The sequence below is a fragment of the Daphnia pulicaria genome, chromosome 2, assembly GCF_021234035.1.
Source record: "Daphnia pulicaria isolate SC F1-1A chromosome 2, SC_F0-13Bv2, whole genome shotgun sequence".
Classification (NCBI taxonomy): Eukaryota; Metazoa; Arthropoda; class Branchiopoda; order Diplostraca; family Daphniidae; genus Daphnia; species Daphnia pulicaria.
The window spans coordinates 9,118,116-9,139,972 of record NC_060914.1 but is presented as its reverse complement, the minus strand read 5'-3'; positions in this window follow the sequence as shown (position 1 = coordinate 9,139,972).

The following is a 21,857-nucleotide window of genomic DNA, read 5'->3' as shown; positions in this document are numbered from 1 at the left end:
CTCGGCTGTTCGCCTCGTCTCTTATATACAAGAAAAACAAAAAGGACATGCCCGATCGATTATAGATATCGTGCAACACCAAAAAAATCGGCCTAGCATATGGAGAAAAAGAGTTGCTTGATTCTTCCTCTGCTTCTTCTTTGGCTTTCTGCTGGAACTCGGTGAGCCACGGTGATTTTGGGCTCGTAATCGACGACGACTCCCCTCGGCGTTTGGTCCGCGTCCGTCGCTGTTTGCTGCCGTGGATCAGCGGTGATCGACTGCCTCACCGAGCCGCTAACCGAAACGAGCCAACCATCGAGGCGATCTTCATTTCTTTCGGTTACCGAGACTGTAGGGGGAAAGAATAACAACGATCGAACCATTTGCAGCCAAATGCTTTCATTAGGTGAGTAGATTTCGGTGTGGACGCTGAGAGCCCGAGACATCGCGGCTGATTAATGACGGGCTTCTCCCCCAATAATTCTCGCCCCCCTTTTTCCTATTTTCTTTTTTGGTTTCGACCCCATTCTTTTTTATTTCTCCGTAAAAGAGACGATTGACGTGGTTCCATATCGCAAAGAGCCAAGGAAAAGAAAGGGAGAAGGTGCTGCCCTTCAACGAGACAAAGCGCCCGGCTGACGCAATAAGGGCACGTGTGCTAAAAGAAGGGACCAGGGATAGACCGACGACATTCATCACCCAGGACCCAATATTTCGCCTTCACGGGGGGTCAAGAAGAATCGGAGAATGAAGTGAACCTCTGCCGCAACTCTAATCAACGCCACACTTGCTGTGGTTTTGTGCCCGTCAATGGATGGGTTACATAGCCCATTTAGTCCAACGACCGTTTTTCAACCTATTGTGTTCTTTAAGTCATTTTCTCTCCTTTACTTTTCATTCCTATTTCCATTTTGACTTTTTATGCATTTTTTTTCGGGGGAGGGAGGGGGATCTGTTGTACAGTCACGTACGTCTTCTTACAGTACCTGACAAGACCAGCAGGTGTATATTGTGTATAAGTTATGCTGAAATTTTTTCAAGTGTAATGTCCTCCCATTGCCACGAACCACCACGAAACGAAATTTCTGGTTGGAAGTGGGGGGGCGGAGGGTTAGTTGCTGGTGGGTAAATGTTAAAAGGAAAAAGGGAAAAAGAGAATGAGGAATGAATGGAATAAAAAGAGAAAAAGTCAAAAGAATGTTATTGCTTTCTCGGAAGGTGTTGATGGCTTCCCTGCGGATTTTTCTTTTCTTTCTTTCCTCGTTCACTTGACACTCGCTGCTGGCCCTCACCCCCGAAGACTTGCCCGATTCGATCTGCCGTTCTGCCACGTACTACAGGGCATATGCCGGTTAGGTGTTGCACGGCAGAGTTCTTGTCTAACTTGGGGGTCTTTTGGGTTTCTCTTGGGCTGCGGCTTGGCTCTCCGCTGCGGTGCTGCTGTGACAGGTCGGAAAAAAAGGAGATCTTCTCGCTCCTTCGTTTAAAAAAGCGAAGGCAAAAGGCAAACCATATTGGGTGGGGCGCGGTTTCGTTTTCCTCCCTTATACGAAAGAAAATGTCTTGACAGCAGCCAGTCTTCTTCTTCTGCTCATTTCTACTCACCATTCTTTCATATTCTTTCCTTCCCAAACTGGAAAAAAAAGAAAACAAAACTTTTGGCAGGGACCTCGTTGATGGGTCGACGGGGCGTCTAGCCCCCGCTACACGGCACTGACTGGCAAGAGACCGCCGACCGTTTCGGTCCATCGCTTCTCTCCTCATCTCTCGTGCCAAAAAGGAAGAACAAGAGACAGAGCGGTGGCTGTGCTGGTCTCCCGCAAGAAATCTCCACTCAGGATGTTGTTCCATCGACTTGACTGATGTCTCCCATCACTTGATGGAAGCAGTGCAGTGCTCCGCTCTCCTTCATTTCTCCCGTGCCCAGCAGCTGGTCGGTGAGGCGAGTGAGGCTGAGTGTATCGGCTCGCGCCATGCCTGGTCGATGGCAAGTGCAGCACTTCCACCGTACGTGTGTTCGACATGTTCTTTACTTATCCTTTCTTTGTTGTATTATTGTAATTTGGTCATCGAGTTTTATCTATGTTGCAAAGGGAATTGTTTGACAATTTTCAACTGACGAGGTTTTAACGAAATTTAATTCTGACCCCCCCCCCAAAAAAAATACTGAATAAAATTTCGATATTTTAAAAATAATTTGGGGTTACAGAAATCAGGTATCTTTAAAAATTTATCCATAATTTGGGTCTTCACCGATTTCCTGTATGCGCTGCTGAATATTCATTGCGATTCGCCGTTCAAGGCAACAATCATGTCAGCTTACGAATGTTCATTTCGTCGGGGAAATGATACAACGTTCCTCTGCAGCCAAGAAGAACCGAACCCCGAATGGGAATGAATGACATTTGCATAGTTTCTTTGTACCCTCAGAGCTCAGACCATCGGTTTGGTTTCTGACTGATCAGAAATTTTGACTCGAGTCTTTTGGGTTGCCGTCTGATGAGTTCCGCGCGCGTCTGTGCGTGTCGGCTTCACTGTGCGTGTACGAGTGTGTTGCTGTTGCCCAGTCAGCCAGCCCTCGAGCCACCTAAAGAGACTAAGGCGGACTAAGGCCAAGGAAATAAATGTTTATACAGCTGCATATATCTATTAATCAACTGCTTATATGAATCACTAGTCATTTGGGGAGGTACCGGTGTAACGGGGCAAAGGCAAGAAAAAGAAAAAAAAATCTATCCGACTGAACGCGCTCGGGCGTTCATGCATTCTGACACGCGCAAGATGGGGCACCTCGTCGACTCCTTTTCACTGACTACCAGTCTGCCACACGAGTATATAGAATATTACTGGCCGGCCGGCCGACATTGGCATACATCAAGCTCACTTTTCAACCCTGGCTGCCTGATGGCTCATACATAATTTATTCACGAGAAAAATGAGAGGGGTGAAAGAAGAAATCTTTCTCCTTCGTACCTTGTACTTCATTCCCATCGTCCGCCTGTCCAGCAAAAGGAGCTGGAACGCAAGCCAGCAGGACCCCAACAGTCAGCACCTGTGAGACATCCAAAACTTAATTCCCCCCTCGAAACACGTCTCTAAAAAAAACAAAAACAAAATGAAACGCGTGTTTCTTATATTCTTTCTTCTTTTTTCTTTCTTCTTCTTCTTCTTTTTCTTCTTCAACCTTTTATTCCCCTCACTCAGTCACTCGCTCGCTCACTCGTTCGTATAATAAAAAATGGATTAGTTCCAAGTCGGAGGAATTACTTGGCATGAAAAGCAACACCTTCCGACATCAGCAGAATGGTGCATGGTGAGCGCAGCCGATCTTGTTACGTATGCCACAGCACGTCGTACATTTTTGAAAGTTGGGATATCGAAATTAAAATAAAATCCAGTTCCTTGTAGAGACGACAGAGAAATGAGAAAAACAAAGTCTTGACATTGTATAAAGGTAATGTCCGACGATGACCCAGCACGACTCCATCATTTCGGGTTTGTTTTCTCTTCTTCTTGCGGGAATAAGACAAGGACCCTTTTTTCATCAACTGGTAACGGGATTCCTTGGATGGCTTCCGCTCCGATGCTAAATTTTAAACCGCATGAAAGAGAAGGAGACGAACTTGTGCGTTTGTTCGCATTAGCATATAGTCTGACCATATTTGGGCTTGATGGGCAAGACTACCTGGATTACCCGATTACACTCTTCTTCTTTTTACCAGCGAGAAGAATTGGCGGTGACGGGCTAGGACTTGGACGAGGTCGAATCAATTTACTCTGCCACTTTATATTTTCCAACATAAAAATGAACGAAGAAGAATATTTTTCGTCTTTTAGACAAGTTTACGAGTTAGTTTCATATCGACCACCAGTTGCCGTATCATTTCCCCCTCTTACTTCAAAAAATTTGAATATTAAAAATGGTTGTAAAGTTTGGTGGTCGGCTCATTTCAGGTTTAGAAATGGCAACGAGTAAACGACTCGTTAGCAGCGCCGGTGTGACGCCTGTTATCAGGGACCATTCAACTGTACCGCAAACGACCGACGGCGCTTGTTGCGAGTTGGCTTATTTGAATCGAAAGTTGCTAGTTTGAAATCTCTTTTAAAAACAAGTCCGAGCGAGTCTCTCTTTTCCTCGTTCTTAGGAGAGAATATCAAAATGCATTTTACAATTTAACTCTGACATTCTTTTGATGAGCTTGTCATTGCACATAACTTGGTCAATTTGTTACGTCCGTCACGAGGACGCCCGGAGGAAGAATAATAAAAGTACGCGCTATACAGAGAGAAAAATCTACGGAACGAGATGTTTGATCGTAAAAACGAAATGAAAAAGAATCGAGAAGAAGAAAAAAGAATCTCGGCACAGAGCGCAAACGGGACGCGTGTATCAAACATTTACCGAGGTATTTATACGGCGTGTCGTTACAAAATACACGACAGCCACTGCAGAAGCACTTGACTCTTGACCAAATACGGGCAGATCAGCAGCAGGGAATTATAAATTTATTTTACAAGCATAAGGGAAATGTCAGAGGAAAACAGCTGTAATTTCGTTTGAATATTTTTGGTGACGGAGCGGAAATAGCGATGCCTTTTCTCCGTGTCTGTCTAACCACCTTTTTCTGCCTTATTCTTGGTGTCGGTTTTTTAAATTTTGATGTGCCGCAATAATTAATTGCAATCAAACAAAAAAGGAGAAATGCAACAGCCTGAGATAAGATGGAGAGAAATTCTCTACCGAGTGAAAATGTATTTAGAAAAGCAGAACAGATTGACATTGGTTTTATTATTACACAAGAACAGGAGTGTGTATTGTGAGTAGTCTACAGATGGGATGAGCTAGGTATTGTCAGCTAGATGATGGCGAGACATTTGTCCACGTCCAGCCCCTCCCCCGTGAAAAGACGAAGAAAAGAAATCAGGGACGACGACGACGACGACGACGAGAGAGATGGAGATGGAGAGTGCTGCATGTGTAACAGCTAGAAGAAGACGAGTGTGGTGAAGTAAAAAGAACTTTAGGCATAGATAGGGGACACGCAGGAGAGAATGAAAAGCAAAAAGACGTTTCTGTTATCCCCAGTTATCCCCGACAACAAGTTCCAAACATGGAAACCGATGAGCATGCAGGAGCTGGACGACCAGTCGACTGGCTACCGGCCATGCACGCCAGGCAACTTCAAAGTCATTCATCACTGCGACTGCACTGCTGCCGCTCTTACTTTTCCTATACAAAAATATTAAATGTATACAAGGGGACGACAGAAGGGCGGGACTCGTGGATGGAACTGAATTCACATCAACGGGAATTCCTCTCAACAGAAACTTGTCCAGCATCCAAGAAAAGCCGAACGGGGCGACCCAAAAGAAAAAGGGGAGACAAAAAATACAAAAAATACCAAATAAAATAAGGACAGAAGGAAGAAAAAGGAGAAACACTGGCCGAGTTGACATTTGATTCAAGAAAAGAAAAAAGCTCTCGGTGGAAAAGCCAAAGAGACGGGACGAAGGCGGTCAAAAGAACCCTTTTCCTATTAAATCACAGGTAGGTCCATGTTTGGTCATCGACTTACTACTGTCTGTCTGTCGCTGTCTGTCTGTTAGATTCTGTTTATCTTTCTTCTTTTTTCGGCCACTTCTTTGCTGCGTGCTGTGCTCTCTGCTCTCTGCTTGTTTGCCAAATAAGGCCAATATAGCCGCTCTGACTTGTCTCTTTTTAATGATGGAGCCGCGAATTCTCTGCGTTTTCCCACGCCATTTCACGAAATCGCATCCATTCATTTCAATTTCCGAGTAGAAAATGAAGTATAGATACCGATGAAATGAAAACATACACTACTCTGGTGATTCACAATCCCAACATGCGTGGAGACTTAAAATCAACAAATGGTTGTCCTTATTCTTTTTTTCCCTTCGTCATTGTCCATCAGGTAGATAAGGCCGTAAGAGGTTTCGTGTTTATCCACACAAGTCTCATACTTTTACACCCGAGCACGTCTCATACCGCACATTCTTTCAGGATTATTCACTAAAATAAACAATTGACCGGTGCCTAGGCCGTACAGTAAGAGTCCCCCAACACAAACAAATTCGGGCGCCTTCTTTGAATTTTATTTTTCTTCTTTGAAAAAGTCCAGCGCAGATCAAAGCGGCTTGGACTGTATCAACATTTCACGTTGATTCCGTTTGGGCGATAAATGTCAGGCATTGAAGAGTTTCAGAACTGACGTTTCCATCATCGTGAGAACGTAGAAATGTTACCGTTGCCGTTGTCGTCGGTTTTATTCTGATGATATAACTCACATCACAAAGAGGGAGGGGCGATGGGGAAAGAGGAGATGCTGGGAGGGGGTGAAAACCGTGGGATCAGCGACCCCACCCAACGCCAATGTTTCCTTTTGTGAGTGTCGAAATGGGAGTCCAATCGGAAACTATTGACAGTTTCCATACAAAAGGCATCGACTTGAATTCGCGTTGCGTCACAATGGCCGACTCCGCACACGACGGTCGCACGCGCGAACGCACACAAACGCAGATTGAATAGAACCGATCCGAAACTAAATGAGTTTTGGGCTGTTATCAATCTGACTCAAACGGCTGCCCCTCTATCTGCCACTATGAGGAAAAAATAATAATAAAAAAATAAGAGTCGAAAAAGAAGGATAGATTGAATCGACTAAAGTTGCATAAAAAAGGAGGGAGAGAGAGAATAGAAAATGGAAGGGAGACTCTATGCGACTTGAACTCGACGGTGATGGAAAGCAAAAGAGGCGAAGCGTGACTATATATATACGTCGACAGCATTCGGCACTCTGCTGCCGGGCGGCCTGCAGCTCTCAGGCCGCTCGTTTCAATCGACCTGGAGAACCAGGATTGACGCATAGAGAAAAGGAACTATACGAGTTACGAGACGGAACTTGACGAGGGTCCGATTACTCCGGCCCATGGCAGTCTAGTCCACCTTGGACCTGGAGAATTCGAGATGAGACCCGATACGTTCAATAAACATCGATTAGACATTAGAGGGTTATCGCATGTAGAGAGTTAGAGACTCGAGAGGAAATAAGATATTGAAACCCAACGTTTCCCTCTTTTTCCTCTTATTCCTCTTGAACCTTTTCCCGTGTGTGTGGCCGTTTCATCACGGCCGCGTCGACTCGTGTCGAGATATGAAGCCGCTCCTCTTCTTCTTTGTTCCGTCGCTGTGCTGCCGAGTTTTCCCCAACGTAAATCTCTTTGATCTTTTCCAGTTGAACGTTTTTCCCCCGATGCGGTGGATTTCGATATCATCAAACGGTGGCGCCTTTCTCTCAACAGATTCCCCAGCAGCAGCAACAGCAGCAGCTCCAATGTTTTCCTTGACTATCGTCGATCCTGTGGACCAGCAGCACCAAACGAAAAGAAAAGAGTCTACCCAATAACTAGGACGAATGGAACCCATGCAGGGATATGGCCCAACTTGAACGTTCGCAGCGGTTAATTGTTGCCGTGCGCAGTTACGACGACGGCATGTACACGAAAATAATTCTACAGTACCGATAAGACATACACGTCCAATATAGAACGGACCAAAGTGTTTTGGAATGGCGGCATTTTTAGTTGGTCGTTGCAATGTAATAACGGCCGCGGTGGCGGTGCCAGGAAACATAAAATATCCGCCGGTTCGTTTATTTATAAAACAGAAGAAGTTGAGGGGCAACGGCATCGACCACGAAAAAAGCGCCGACCGAAAATGAATGCCCCGCGTCCCCGATATAAAAGAAAGAAAGAAAAAAAGACTCTCGCCTTGCGTAATTGGAATCGGCTCATAAAGAACAATGAAATGCCCCTGCCGCCTCGTGTGGGTACAGGTGAGCCAACAAGACTGACGCTAACCACTGACCGCGTTCGGCGACTAATGCGATAAGAGGATGGAACCTCGGCTACTTCTTCTTGTTGTTGTCCTACTGGAACAGTTGAGAAGCACTTGGATATGGGACTCGCATGTTCAACGACTTGTTCATCCTCTTCTTCTTCTTCTTCCACTTTCCTCAGCGGCCAGTTAGTTCCACGAGCGACGGCGGCTATAACTTTCAAAATAAAAGGGAATAAATATCATTTCATTTTGTTGTGTTGGTCGACTGAATGGAGAATGGAAAAAGAGGCCGCGAAAGAATGTTGTTTCCAAGTGGAAAACACAATTGAAACGGCCTAGGCGGCCCAAAAATATTTTCAACGTGTACGACGCGCTGTGTGGTCGTCGTATTGGATCATAACCTCCGTGATCTCCGTCCACCCCAAAAAAGGTTCCCCCATTCTTTTTGGAGTTTTTGGGTTTTGTTTTCGTTTTTTGTGGCCTTCCATTTTCCGTGCCCGACATGCAATTGAGGATGTCGTAACGTGGCGTGAAGCGTGAAAGAAAGGAAGGAGATGAAGAGGAATCCCGGTGCATCAGCGGCAGCAACAGCCAACAGAGCCGCCAAGGTGTCTGATGTTTCCGTGCGCCATTAAAGAAAAGGGAGAAGAACGGAATGAGAAGTGGAGGAATAAATAAATAAGAAAAACAAAAACTGAGGGAAAGAAAGAAAAGCTAAAAAGAGAAAACTATGCGCCCTCTTCTCCTTCACTTTGACAAATGGAAGGAAAGGATTTTTGAAAAGTTTTTCGATGGAAAAAAACGAAATGACCATCAACGCCAAACTCTTTTTTTGGAATGTAACGAATCACGGAACGCTTCGGGTTATTGCCAATAGAATAGCTACCCAGTTTTGGGTGGCCCTACAAAGTTCGATGAACGCATCCCCTGAACATTTTGAGGATCCCTCATAACGACGTTGAATGAGCGAAGCTGAGAACACGCTAGACGCACTTTTCACGCGTGTACAATAACGCTACATAGTAAAACCCCATCAAGTCTTTTCGAGAAGAGAACACACACCTCGCCACAGCTGCCGGCCGGCCGTTTCTGTCGAACCGAGCCTAGCTACTGAGACTGGTCTGTTGTTATTTTCTTGTTATTGTTGGCTGTTGCCGGTTGTTGTTAACCGACTGTGACAATTTCCCGCGGACGTTAGCCGCAACGGCGACGCCTTTTTTTTTTTTGCATATGGGCGAAACGAAATATGTCAGTGCCACCTGGTGCTGGCCAATTTGGGCTGACGAAAATGAAGAGAATGAAGAAGATGAAGATGACGAAAATCGTGTGCGGCCATTAGAAGAATCTTGTGGCAGCGACGAGGGTTTTTTAGGTTTTGATGTTCCTCCCCGTCCAAATGGATGTCAGTTCTGCGTGTTGTTGTATAATTTATGATTCTTTATTTTGACGTTGCCAGCCCCGTGTACGAGTCATTAACATCGACCAAGTATTTTGAAAGAAGGGAGCAAGAAAAGAAGACGGTGGGAGGGAAATATCTCTCACCTGGTGCCAGTTCTGTGTAAAGTTACGTGGCGGGAGCAAAAGGCGGAAATCCTGTTGTCTCAACTTGATCTGATTTATGTCAATTGACGAAATTTATAATACAGTAATAGCCCAGCAGACTATAGTACATAATACTCGTAAGGTGTTGGAGGCTAACGACGCCGTGAATTCAATGAGGTGTCAAGTTCTTTATTTCATCAAAACCTGTCGGGAGAAAAAGAAAAAAGGAAATAAGCAACAGCCGAGCGAGACGAGATGTTGACGGCGACCATATGCTTCACTTCTGGCTGATTTATTCATGGCGGCAGCATCGTATAATATCAGTACGTGCATTTTCACTCGACGTATACGGCATATTCAGACTGTAATACAAGTCATGCCGCTCACGTTGAACAGATGATTCAGAATCACGAAACGGTGAATTGAATCCAAATGTTTTGCCGGCATTCCGACCAGAAAAGAGGAAGAGCTCCGATACAACCGGCGGGGTCTGTCACGAAATTGAAAGAGTATAGCTGCTGCTGGGGAGGTTACAAGTTAAAGGGTGTTTGACCCCACAGGATAAGTAGCGACTTGACACACATCATCTGCATTGAAAGAATGAACGCAAACAAACAGCAGAGAGACGACAACAAGAAATGACAAGAAAGATGATGGGAGGAAAAGAGAAAGAGGAGAAGTAGGGGAAAGACTAGTGTGTCCTGGAAGTCAGAAATGATCCCGCAGCCTCGCACGTCACAAAAGTCTCGACGCTCTTCTCTTTTCCCAAAGTCGAGCGCCAGTTATTTCCGTCTCTTTTCCCATTAAAAACTTATGTCCGTCGTGCAAGCTGCAAGCCCAGTAAGAAGACAGGCCCGTTTTCCGAAATAAAATATTCATCGTTGATAAAATGAAAGTTTACTTATTTCGTTGTTTTCTGCTGAACAGAACTCGCATACCGTACTTTATTTGTGCCTAAAAGAAGTGCATCTAATAAATTGTCATTCTAATGCAACACATTTACAGATAATAATGCTATTGATTGTTTTCCCATAAGCGGTAATTTGATATTCTACTTTGTTTGGATAAGGCGCGTCCTATATATGCAAAGCAGAATGATATTCTTTAGTCTGAAAGGCAGTTGGGATATTGAATTTTTTATTTCTTTTGTCTTTGTCTTTTGTTTTTGTATCTGGGAAGAAAAGAATTTGCTTCCCTTTTTTCTTTCGGTTGACGTGGCAGGCATCAGCTTCTTGTCATTCCAGTCCAAAGTTCAGACTGGAGATGATCCCGGTCATTTGTTATTTGATGAAATAGAAAATGGGAAACCTTTTCTCTTTTGCCTTTTGCTTCTTTATCCCCGTCGCTTCTGCAGTCTCAAGTCTCAGCGATGGCTATCACTGAGGGGTACAAATGGACGGCTTCGCAAGGTATATAACCCCCTAATACATCCTTATGGACTCCCATTTTTCCAGTTTCAGTCTGCAGCTGGATGACATAGGCAGGGCATAGGAGGCGTATAGAGAGGCCTATACAGACGACATCGTCTGCGCCCTTATTGTATCGCTTGTATTCATATGTTTATATAAGCCAAAGAAGGATTTATATGTAATATGGAACGGGAGCGACGGAGACGAGAAAAAAGTTTCCTTTTCTTCTATTTCTTCTTATATTTTCTTCCCTTTTTTTCTTCGTGTCTGTGTATCTTTCGTCCTCTTTTCTCGGCGCCCATCCGCCGAGTGACTTATATTGACTTGGAAAAATCCAGCCAACATATAGCCAAACATTGCCAGTAGCAGCTCAATGTTGTCAAGCTTTATTTTATATTTTCCTCTTCGTCGTTCTTCGTCGTTTTTTTCTGACGGGCGGCGACGTACTCCAAGAAAAAAAAAAGAGACGACGACGCGGAAGTATTGGGCCCCTCAAGAAAAGTCGTTTCATCGCCTCCAGAGAAAATTTGAAAATATTTTCCTATAAATTTGTTTACTTTGAACAAGAAACGAGAAAGGGAAAAGGCACAGAGACGGTTCACACGTTATGACAACTGCATTTCTACAGCGAAAAACACATCAAGTGCCGCAATGTGTTATTGCCACTCTCTTCTCGGAGAAAGGCGTGCTGCTGTGCTGTTTCGACGCGACGCATCCATCGATTGACTGATGCGGATTGGTAGTCGCAAAGTGTCAACTATAAAGTTTCATTCGGAAATGTACCGAGACGGCTGTAAATACCTGGCACCCATCGCCATCGGCTCCTACATATAGTATCTAATTGCAATGTTTCGCCATGTTTTCCAACCGCATTAATCGACATAATTCTTTTTGGTAAGGTTTTATGTCCTCTTAACTTTCGATCGGTAGCACCTGGGATTTTTATGCCTTGCAGTCAGTCAGAGGTTCTGTACACTACTGTATATCTTCCGTATGCCACATGTGTGTGTATCTAGAAGCTGAACATTGAACCGTAGAATCTATTATTAAAAAATAATAAAGGGAACGAAAGTAACAAAAGACGACCTTCAATAATAAAATTCTATTCAGTTTCCCGGTGGCGTCTTTATTGCGTTTTATTTATTATCGATGAACCTTTTATCCTTAATCGGATTTCCTCCCTGCATCGCGTCAAGGAAGCAGTATGCCTTCTGTGGGTAAGTAGCTATACAAAGGCATAGACCATGACGCAATACACTGAACAATCCAAGGGAAAGCGGCGCTTTTGTTGGACGTTTAACGAGGGATTATTAAAAAAAGTTGCGATCGAAATAACACAGCTGGCCAAAGACATTTTATTTTCTTAAATATCCCGTCAACTGACACATCGATGATGCCGGCTGTTTTTCTTTTTCTTTGATTCCATTCAAGCCATATTCATTTTCTTTACAATTTCCATTTACAGCGCAAAATTTATAGGTATATCTCTGACGTTTAACTATTCCATCAACAACGACCACTTTTCCGTCTCTTCAAATGCAATACAAAAGATTTGCTTATTTTATTTTCATAGGAAAAATCCTTGTTGTCATTTATTCTTATATTTGCGTAGATCCTAGATGAGACATTGTTAACCCTCACATTGTGCCGTGAGATCGTAAATCTTTTCTCCTACGCCTGGCAAAAGGTGCCGTACTTTTTTTGTGAGGAAGAAAAGTTTCCATGAAATTATTAGTTGTGTTTATCCTCACTCTATTACTCGCTGGCATGTGGACACGAAGAAAGGAAGATTTATAGACGTGCGCATTGTATCTAGTCGATGGTATGCGACGGTTGATTGCAATTAAGAGACTTTGATTGCGGGTCATCAGATTCATCCCATAGGAACAGCCGGAACAGCAGAGGGAGCGGGCGCACGCTTTTTCTTAATCGACGATGCCGGAATGATGGATGAACTTGTCTAATTAAAAAAAAATAATAATCACATCGAACACAAAAAGAAGAGAAACATCCATCTTATTCTTGTATTTCCATGCAAGAGGAAGAATGAGAAAGAAAGGAAAAATCAAAATGTTTTGAAGAAGAAAAAAATAAAAAAAGAACAAGCGAGAACTGTAAAGGCGATCCGATTGAAGTTCCTTTCGTGATGCAAAGTCAAAGAGAAAGAGACCGCGCCCGACTCATGCCCATTGGCCCGCGACTGACGAGAAGAATAGGTTCATTCCGATTCATTAAAATAATATCCCGCGTGTGTCGGCAGCACGTGTGACAAGGAGAGCCTCTTTCCCTTCCCAATCCTCGAGACCCAAAAGTCTTTTGCGCCCAAATTCTGTCCACATATTATCGCCCCATCTGCCGTCTGCAAGAATCGTGGACTATTCAAGGGGAGGCCGGTCCTGGTAGTTTATAGGCAAAAGCCGGTCGGATCGTAGACAACCGACAACGTGTACATTAGACTGGGCAGACTCAATAGACTGCAGATGCGTAGAATGGAATAAGAAAGACAGCAGCTCGTCTCATTAGGTGTTCCAGCAGCAGCAGCTCCTTTGCTGCTTATTATTATACAGCAGAACTCGTCGGGTCCGTCTGTGTGGTGCCTTCTGCTGCCGTCCACTTTCTCTTCATCTCCTCCCCTTCATCCTCCCCATAGGCCTATATTCTCGATCTTTGATTGGAAAAGTCAAACTGTCAACTGTGTCGTTGGCCAACTTCTCGTCGTCGTCCCCCTGCTGCCCGTCTAATTGAAACAGGAGGAACAACATTTGACTCGAGGATCGATCGACTCTGTTGATTCGTTTCTATTTCTTCTTTTCTTCTTTCCTTTGTAGTTCCCAGTTGTTGTCAATTTCGGGTCTTCTTTTATTCCGTTGGCTTATCGTTGGCGTTCCGAAACTGTTGCCGCTGTTTTAAGTTGCCGGCCGCCCGATGGTATCGCGTCGCATCGGTTGGCGAATGTCTGCAATAAGTTACGATTAGGAAGGTGAAATCCGGTGACGGTCTCCGAATTTGGTTTCAATGTCTTCATACGAACACACGAACAATGGGCAATAACTCTTTTTCCGGTGGGACGTACCGTTTATAGCGACGCTCCCACGTCTTGTTCGAGACGAAATTGCCGGCCATATTGTATTCCACTTTAGTGCACAGCAGCAGCGAGGCAACAGAGTCCCGGGATACATTTGAATAAAATTGTAATCTTTGAAATCAATCATGCAACAGTCTGCTGTTTCACGCTATACTCGTCTGTGTGTGCGGCCCGTCTCTCGCAGCAGAGAATCGCTGGGCTCAGCGCTCTTTTCCCCATTGTATAATTCAGCGGCCGTCACGGTTGTCTTGCAGCGGCTCCTTCTTCGTGCAGATAACTCATATGTACTTCCCGGGCTCATCCCTATATTTATAAACATCATATCTGATCCAGCGAGCATTAGAAAAGGGACGGAAATTCATTTCGAGGATTAATGATTCAAAACTCGACCATGCATGTAATGATGCTTAGACGACTACCAGACTACGAGCGAAGGGGACGTACATCGTACACATAAGAGGGAGTGAGGGAACTGGAAGATGGATACTGACGAGGATCATCATCGTAGTAGGACGTAGCCAGCGCACGATCGATGCTGGGCTCTGCTGTCGGGTGCGCTACACACTGTGTCAAAGAATATTACAAAAGCAGCGGTGGCATCAAGATCTCCGCCGCCTTGCTTGTGTGTGTTTTGGCCCTGGATCGATTCCATCCGAGCGAACGAATCATTTTGATTAATCTGTTTGCTTATATAAGACTCTTTGGATGTCTTTTATATATTGTATACGGTAGCGAATGGGGAAAGGATGATGGGGTTTGAACGACTGGGTGCCTTGATTGATGCGGTGGGGTAAGAATAGAATAAGAAATGACTGCGGCACAGGCGTCGGCCGGATAAATCTTCCGTCGCTGTGATTACGGAGACAGCACACGCCGCCAGCAGTTATTACCGAGAAGAGACCAACAGTTATCATCCAGACGTTTCAAACTTGGCGCGCTTTTGAACTGTCGTAACCCAAAAATGTACGAATGCGCCTGCGACGTCGGACGGGAACTGGAATTTGCAGATAAGACTCGGTGGATAACTGCGGATGGCTGGATATTCTTTTAATTCCTCCCAAATAGTAGTGCCTCGATGTCTTGAATAACAATCAGATGTCGATCTGTTGCAGGACTGGGCATAGGCGGATAGCCGATGCATAAATTCCTGGTGTCATTGCTGACGACAAGGAACTTGGGGTGACGGATTTCTTCGTGGCTCGTGGACAGAAGACGAGAAGAAAAAACAAAACCAAAAATGAGAGAAAAACAAAAAGACGACGAAAGAGAGAATAGAACTGTCTACTGGAAATATATTTATAAGACGCCCCACGTCCGACACGATGGGCTGAGAATATGGAATGAGCTGACGGGTTGTTTTCGTATATTTCCAACCCACTCTTCTTCTTCATTTTCTTCTTGTCTTTTTCTTGTTTCTTTTCCTTTTTTGTAAAAACGCGCTCGTGCTCTCGAAATGTCTGGATGCGGCGGTGTGTCATTCATCAAGCCGTCAAACGTTCCATAAAGACACAGCCAGAAGTCCATCGGGAAGATCTACTCGAGAGCCATTATATCGGCTATAAGCTATAACAAGCTATTTGGGACGGAGCTTCCGCGATGTGCCTGCGAGTTTCAAGTGCTGCTCATTCCCCATTAATTCAGACCGTTGATGAGTTGTTTATGACGCATATTTCTCCTCCCACTCCCAAATAAGTTGAGCCCACTTATAACCCTCCCGCCCCCACTACACAGAGAATATACACAACCCACTTTTAATTATTTATGTTCCATCGTTAACTAATTGGTGGCTGTGGGGCATTGGGGCAAGCAAAATTCTATACGGACACAACCAGCAGATCGTTTTCATTACGGGGCATTTAAAAATTGAAATGCTGCCACGCTATTTTGGCGCTTATTCCCACCGCTTGTTCAAACACGCGACCTGAGGAATTGGAGATGTTGGATGTAAATTACGGGAGGATCTAATGCCAAGGGCTATAAGTGCTTTGTGAAGCTCGTGCTGCACAAAATAGCAGGTCAATTGTCCACATCACAAAAATCTTCCACACGCTGGAGACACTCGAAGTGAAGGTGTTGGGTGAAAATGAATAAGTTTAATAACTTTCCTCGGGCAGCTCATCGTCGTCGTTGTTTATAGAGCCGCGTGTGCCTACCCGATAAAATGGACGTTGCGACTGTGTTGCAGGAATAATAAAGAGCCGAGTTTAAGAGACAAATATTGACCTTTGGAATTTAACAGCAGCCCAGGGGGGATCCGTTGTCTGTTGGACCAGTCGCGTCTGTTTTCGGCCACATTTTCTGTTGGCCAGTCCTGGTTGCAACTGTCAAATGCAACATGTTGCAAGTTGTTTGTGACTAACGAAAACAGAAACTGCTAAAGGCGAGAAGATGAGCAGCAGGGGAAGACGGAGATGGGTGACGTGATATGAGATGATGGATGTTATTGAACCTTCACGACGTACAGTTTGTTTAGACACGGACGCGTCCAAGTTATCTGCCGGTTTATTTATTTGGGGGGCCTTTGACGAGCGGAAATCTCGACTCGACTGTTGCAAAAAAGAAAAGCCAAACGTCCCTTCTCGCCGACAGTCAGAAGCCAAAAAGGGAAAATCTTCTTAATGAGGCAACTGGAGCCCTGCCTTCATGTCAACTGGAGAAACGCACAAGCCGCTTTCTTCCTTTTTCTCTCGCACACACACAAACACATATTAGAGGCGCTACAGCTTCACATAGTATACGCTTATATGATGAATATCTATGATGGGAGGCTTTTGCTCTTTGATGGATGAGCAGGTCGCCGGAGCGTCGCGTTCCAGCAGCGCCGGAAGATATTGGTCTTTTTGGCTTATTGCTTGACTTTGCGACGCCTTTTGAATGTTGTGTCGCCCACAGCAGCAGAGAAAGGGGATCGATGTTTTTCTTTTCTCCAACGGTTTTACTTGTCTCGGCTACTTTTCCTTCACAATTCTACTTCAGACCGTACACAGAATGTTTATTGATTGTAATTTTCTTTTTATCTCCGGGGTACAAATTTAGACTCCCCGCGCAGATAGGAGGCGCATCCGGCTGGATATTGAGCTGGAACTCGCCTACAAGATGTTCCAATGCCTCGACATCCTTCCTGTTTTTTTCTCTTCTCGTGTCAAAAAGGAAAAAAAAAAAAAAAAATCAAAACACTGAATCGACGATGAAACATAAAAAAAGGCCAAGAAGAACAAGAAACCGGAACTTGGATAGTTTGGGGAGGTTCTGCGTTCTGGGCGTCTTTTTATTTTCTTCATTTTTGGTGCTGGGCAGATTCTTTTTAAAAAATCTCTTTTGTTTGCTGCTTTAGGCAACGCTTGGATTGTCAATGGCTGGTTCATGTTTGTGTATACATCCCGTATCCATGCACGTACACAAAGCCACACAGAGATCGAGGGATAAAGCAGAGCAAAGAGGCAGCAGGCAAGAGCGAAAGAAATAAGAAGCAGCCGGAATGAGTCTGGCCAGCCAAAAGACCAGACCAACAGACGCAGGCCATCCGGCAACTGAACCAGCGATCAGATTTCCTCCCACGTTTACACAAGAGAAACATGACTGCCTGTGTACGATCTAGATGATGACCTCACTTGCTGCTCTCAGTTTCATTATCCAACAGGCTAATATTTTATATAGACTACCACATTTACTAATTGCTTGTAATTATTGCTAATCTAGGGCCCACTTGTGCCAGGAACTATTTCCATATTCAAGGGGTAGTTTTTTTAATGAGCGACCGGAAAGGAAAATTTTCTCGGCTATTTAAAACTTCGATTTTAAATTGAAAATAATAAAATGAAATAAAAGTTTGCGTAACAAAGTTTAAATGAAACAGGAGCTGGAGGGGGGTTGGAGGAAGGTAGAAGGAGGGAGGAAAGGCATTGTCTGAATGTGCATTACGATAATAGTGTACGAATTGTTTGATTAGGCGCGGCGGAAGTGAACAATAGGACGCAACAGCGGGGGTCGCGCACCCCCACGTCCCATTACATTAGTGAACATATGGAAAACTAGGACGGATTTCGATGCTCCTTTTTCGCTATTTTCCCACGAATTGTGCCTCTCTTCTTATATGGCCCTGTATAGTTCCTATAAAAAATTCACCGATGACGTCCGCCACATCACCCCCTCCTTCTTTGCTCGTTTTTATTTTCTCCTTTTGTTTTTCTACCTTCATTCATTCGTCCTTGTTTTTGTATTTTCTTTCCTTTTTTATTTTAATGACAGTCCAATTTGGTTTGGGCGGATATTGTGGAGGGCCAACTTTTCTCTTTTTCTCACACGTTAAACCAAATACCGCGGTACATGCTGTAGTGTGATTCATTCACCGAGAACTTCATTACGTACAAAACGCCTTCGATGCTGCTGCACTCCCCCACCACCACCACCACCACCCGCTAGGCTGATACAACATCACTAACCATCACCACATTTGGGGTTCCCGCCGCTATAATTAACCTGACGATGACAATCCCGAGACTTTTTTGGCCTCCCATTCGCTTTCAAATTAGCCCATTGTTCCCTCGCAACAGGAATTGCATTGCACCACACCACACGCAATGTCGCCAACTTGACGATAACATATACCAAAGAGAACAGAAGGGTTAGAGTTTGAAGTAAAGGGGAGGGCTGTAATCGAATTTTCTCGTCTTTATAGGAAAGACACAACAGTATCAATCAATTACTTCGACTCTTTTTTGGGCGAGTCTCTTGCAGCAATAACCGCCTGGGGTTTCTGAGGAATTATTTCTTATAAGAGTTTTAGTGGAATGCGTTGTGGAAATCGATCGTCTATTTTTCATGGTAAAATTTTAAATGACTGAAAAAGTATTTCGTGGAATATGCTACACAGTATAGCATAATTACCGAGTTTAGCTTTGCATTAAAAAAGGGAACCGTTTGAGTTGATGCACTAAACTCGAGTTAATAGAATACGGAAAGTTGCGGTGCCGACCGCAACTCCAAATGGAGCCATTTAGTAACAGAAAAGGGAACGATCCGCGGTAAGATAAAGTCATCCGTGTGCGATGCTGTTCTATGAAATGAGGATGAATGGCTCGGTGTAAGTTGGCCAGTTATGGCCAGTTGCAACTTGCAAGCAGCAATGTAGCATCCACTCTATATACGTGGATGTATCAAGAGTAATAACACAACGGTATAACCCCTTATGGTCTGCTCCTGCAAACTCCCCCACGCTGCGAGAATAAAAAAGGAAAGAAGAAAAAGTAGAAAAAGGAGCAGAAGGGCAACCAATAAATTTCTATACATGTACACGGAAGAAGACGGCGGGAAGTCGCCAGGGAAATCCCACGCAAAGCCTCTGTATGTATACACTTCCCTTTTTTCGTCCCGCTCTATTGCCGTAGATGGAAAACGGGTGGTCTGTATATACGAAGCTCAACTCACGCGGGAATGATGATACCGTCGAGACCAACAGCGAAAGGCGGCAGACCGTATAGCGCACAGAGGAAGAAGAAGAAGACCGAAGTGAATAAATAGTCGGCACGTATAAGAAAACGGTGGGAGACATTAAGAGTTTGATAGAGGCGGATCTGCCGCTGTCCTGCTTGGATACATCCCCAGCAGTTATCCCAAATCTATTCTCTATACGGGCTGCCTCTCCTTCGATGCACTCATATCGGTTGCTGTTTATTCAATTTGTTTGAGCTCATTCGACGGAGGAATTGCCACTGGAAATTCATTCCGCAGTGACAATATAAAGGAATGGCACGAGTGTTATTTGGACGGATTCCTTTCCTTATTCCTTTCGTTTTCTCCATTGTTTATTGTCGTCGTCGTTACATTATTGGAAGAGGCAGAGTATAGTCGCCGTGTAACAGCTCCAGGTGGATCGGGGGAGAGACGAATGGGCGCATTCCTGCGGCGGCCACTAAAACAAGCAACAGACTTGATAATACAAAGTGCTCGTGTCTCCTATTGGGGTTGGGAGAAAAAGTAGATCAGTCACGAAGGACGACGACGCTATTAGGGCGGAAGAAGTGGGTGCACCGGTGCATTTTAGCTGTGCCGGGCCAGACTATATTGGACCTGGCGGGGACATGTCACACGGTTGCCGTATATCTAACGAATTCATGAGGATACACGGCGGTTATTCCTGGTCGTTGCATCGGACAGAGACACACTTCTCTCTCTCTCGCCCAGAGTCGCTCCTTATATATTGCGCATTTCTCTTGGCCCTGCTGGCCAGAGACCGACCGACCGCACGCATTGTCTTGCGCTGATGAATTTATGGCCGTCCGTCCCCTTTGCCTACCGTACGCGTATATAACTGCAGTATAGTAGCATATAACTTTATACCGGTGCTAGCTAGCTGGCTACCTTATTCCGTCGTCGTCTGTAATGGCCGTCCTGGGCGAGATGGGAATAGTCATAATATCATCCATAGAACTTTGTCTTGTGTAAAACAAAACAACAAGAATAAGAAAAAGGGAAAACATGGAACGCGTCCAGAATGTTGAAATGGAATAAAAAATGTCTTTTCTTCTTTTTTCAAATACAATTCTTTGGCATTTTACATTACAGCCATAAAATGTTGCAGGTGCGTGTAGTCTCCTTTTTCTCTCTCTCACAACAGACCCAATCGAAATCTTCAACTTGATGTGGTGCGCTCCGCTGCAATAAAAAGAAGAAGGACCTGATCGATTTTCCCTTCCGACGTCCATTCAACGGGAATTCAATCGCAACGAACGTGAAGTCGTCGTGATGGAAAAAGAGAAGAATTGAAAAGAGAAAAGAGAAAGAAAAGAGGCACGAATCTTGAATAATGCGCTTGTCTATGGCCGCGGGAATTGCCGGAGAAGAAGAATTGAAAGGTTCTCCCGCGTTCACCAGAGAATAAATGGAGGCAGGTGATTCAATTGTCTTCCCCGTTCAAGACACCCTCTTCCTCGCCTCTTCCTTTCTCGCTTTATCTTTTACGCTGTTGTTTCCATTACTTTCCCCACCCACATTAACAGCAGCAGCAGCAGCAGCAGTAACACCTCTTCAGGCAATCAGCAACAGCTCAATCGACTTTTTTTCTCTGATCGGGAAACAACAACACGGGTCTGGACGGTCAAGGAGTGTTGTACAATTGACTGGATTTCTTCTGATTTCGACGTCGGTGGCCTTGGCTATCAGCTTTCACTCACGAATCAATTTGGGAACCCACAAATCATCGTTCTCCGTATATATCGTAGTATCGTGTGGGTGATGTCTGGGTGATGTGAAGACATAATTCGTTGGATGCGTGAGCCTCCCGCATCGCATCGCGTCAATGGCCTCGTCTCTATTGCCGACATGAGCAGATGAAAAGGTTCCAATGTCGACCAAGAAGAGGAGAAAACTGAGATGGGCCGTCGTCCTGCTATTGCTGGTGATTTTGTGATTTGTGGTGTTGTTTTGGTTCTAGTGTCGTCGTTAAAGAATCTGCGAGAAAAGGAAATGGGGTGAGGTGTCGATTCTTAAAAATAGATTTGGGGGCTGAACGAACGAGAGACACGGAGAACCCGAGCGCTCGGGACGGGTGAAATGTCAATGCGTCACTTCTAAAAGCCAATCCATCACCTAATGAGACGGACGAGCGTATGGGGCGACTAAAAACAAAGTAAAAACCGCAATTCGCCATTTAAAAATGAGATTCCCCGTGTAGTTGATGTTGTTGCATTTCCAACATTTTCGTGTCGCCACACAAGAAGTGGAGGAAGTGAAGAGGAATGAAGCAAAAACATCTCCCTCGCAAAGGGAATGTTGCCTGGCATTCCGGCGCTTCTTTTTTATTTACCAAAATATAAAAATGACTCGGTGAAACAGGGAGGTTCTATTTCAGTTCTGTCGGAAAGGGATGAACAGCACAGACACGAAATAAGAAAAGAAAAAATAAATAAAAAAAAAAGGAACACGAGCGCCAAGCGACTCGGCGTGAACAGATTGACGCTCTGTTTGTACAAGTGTCGCGATT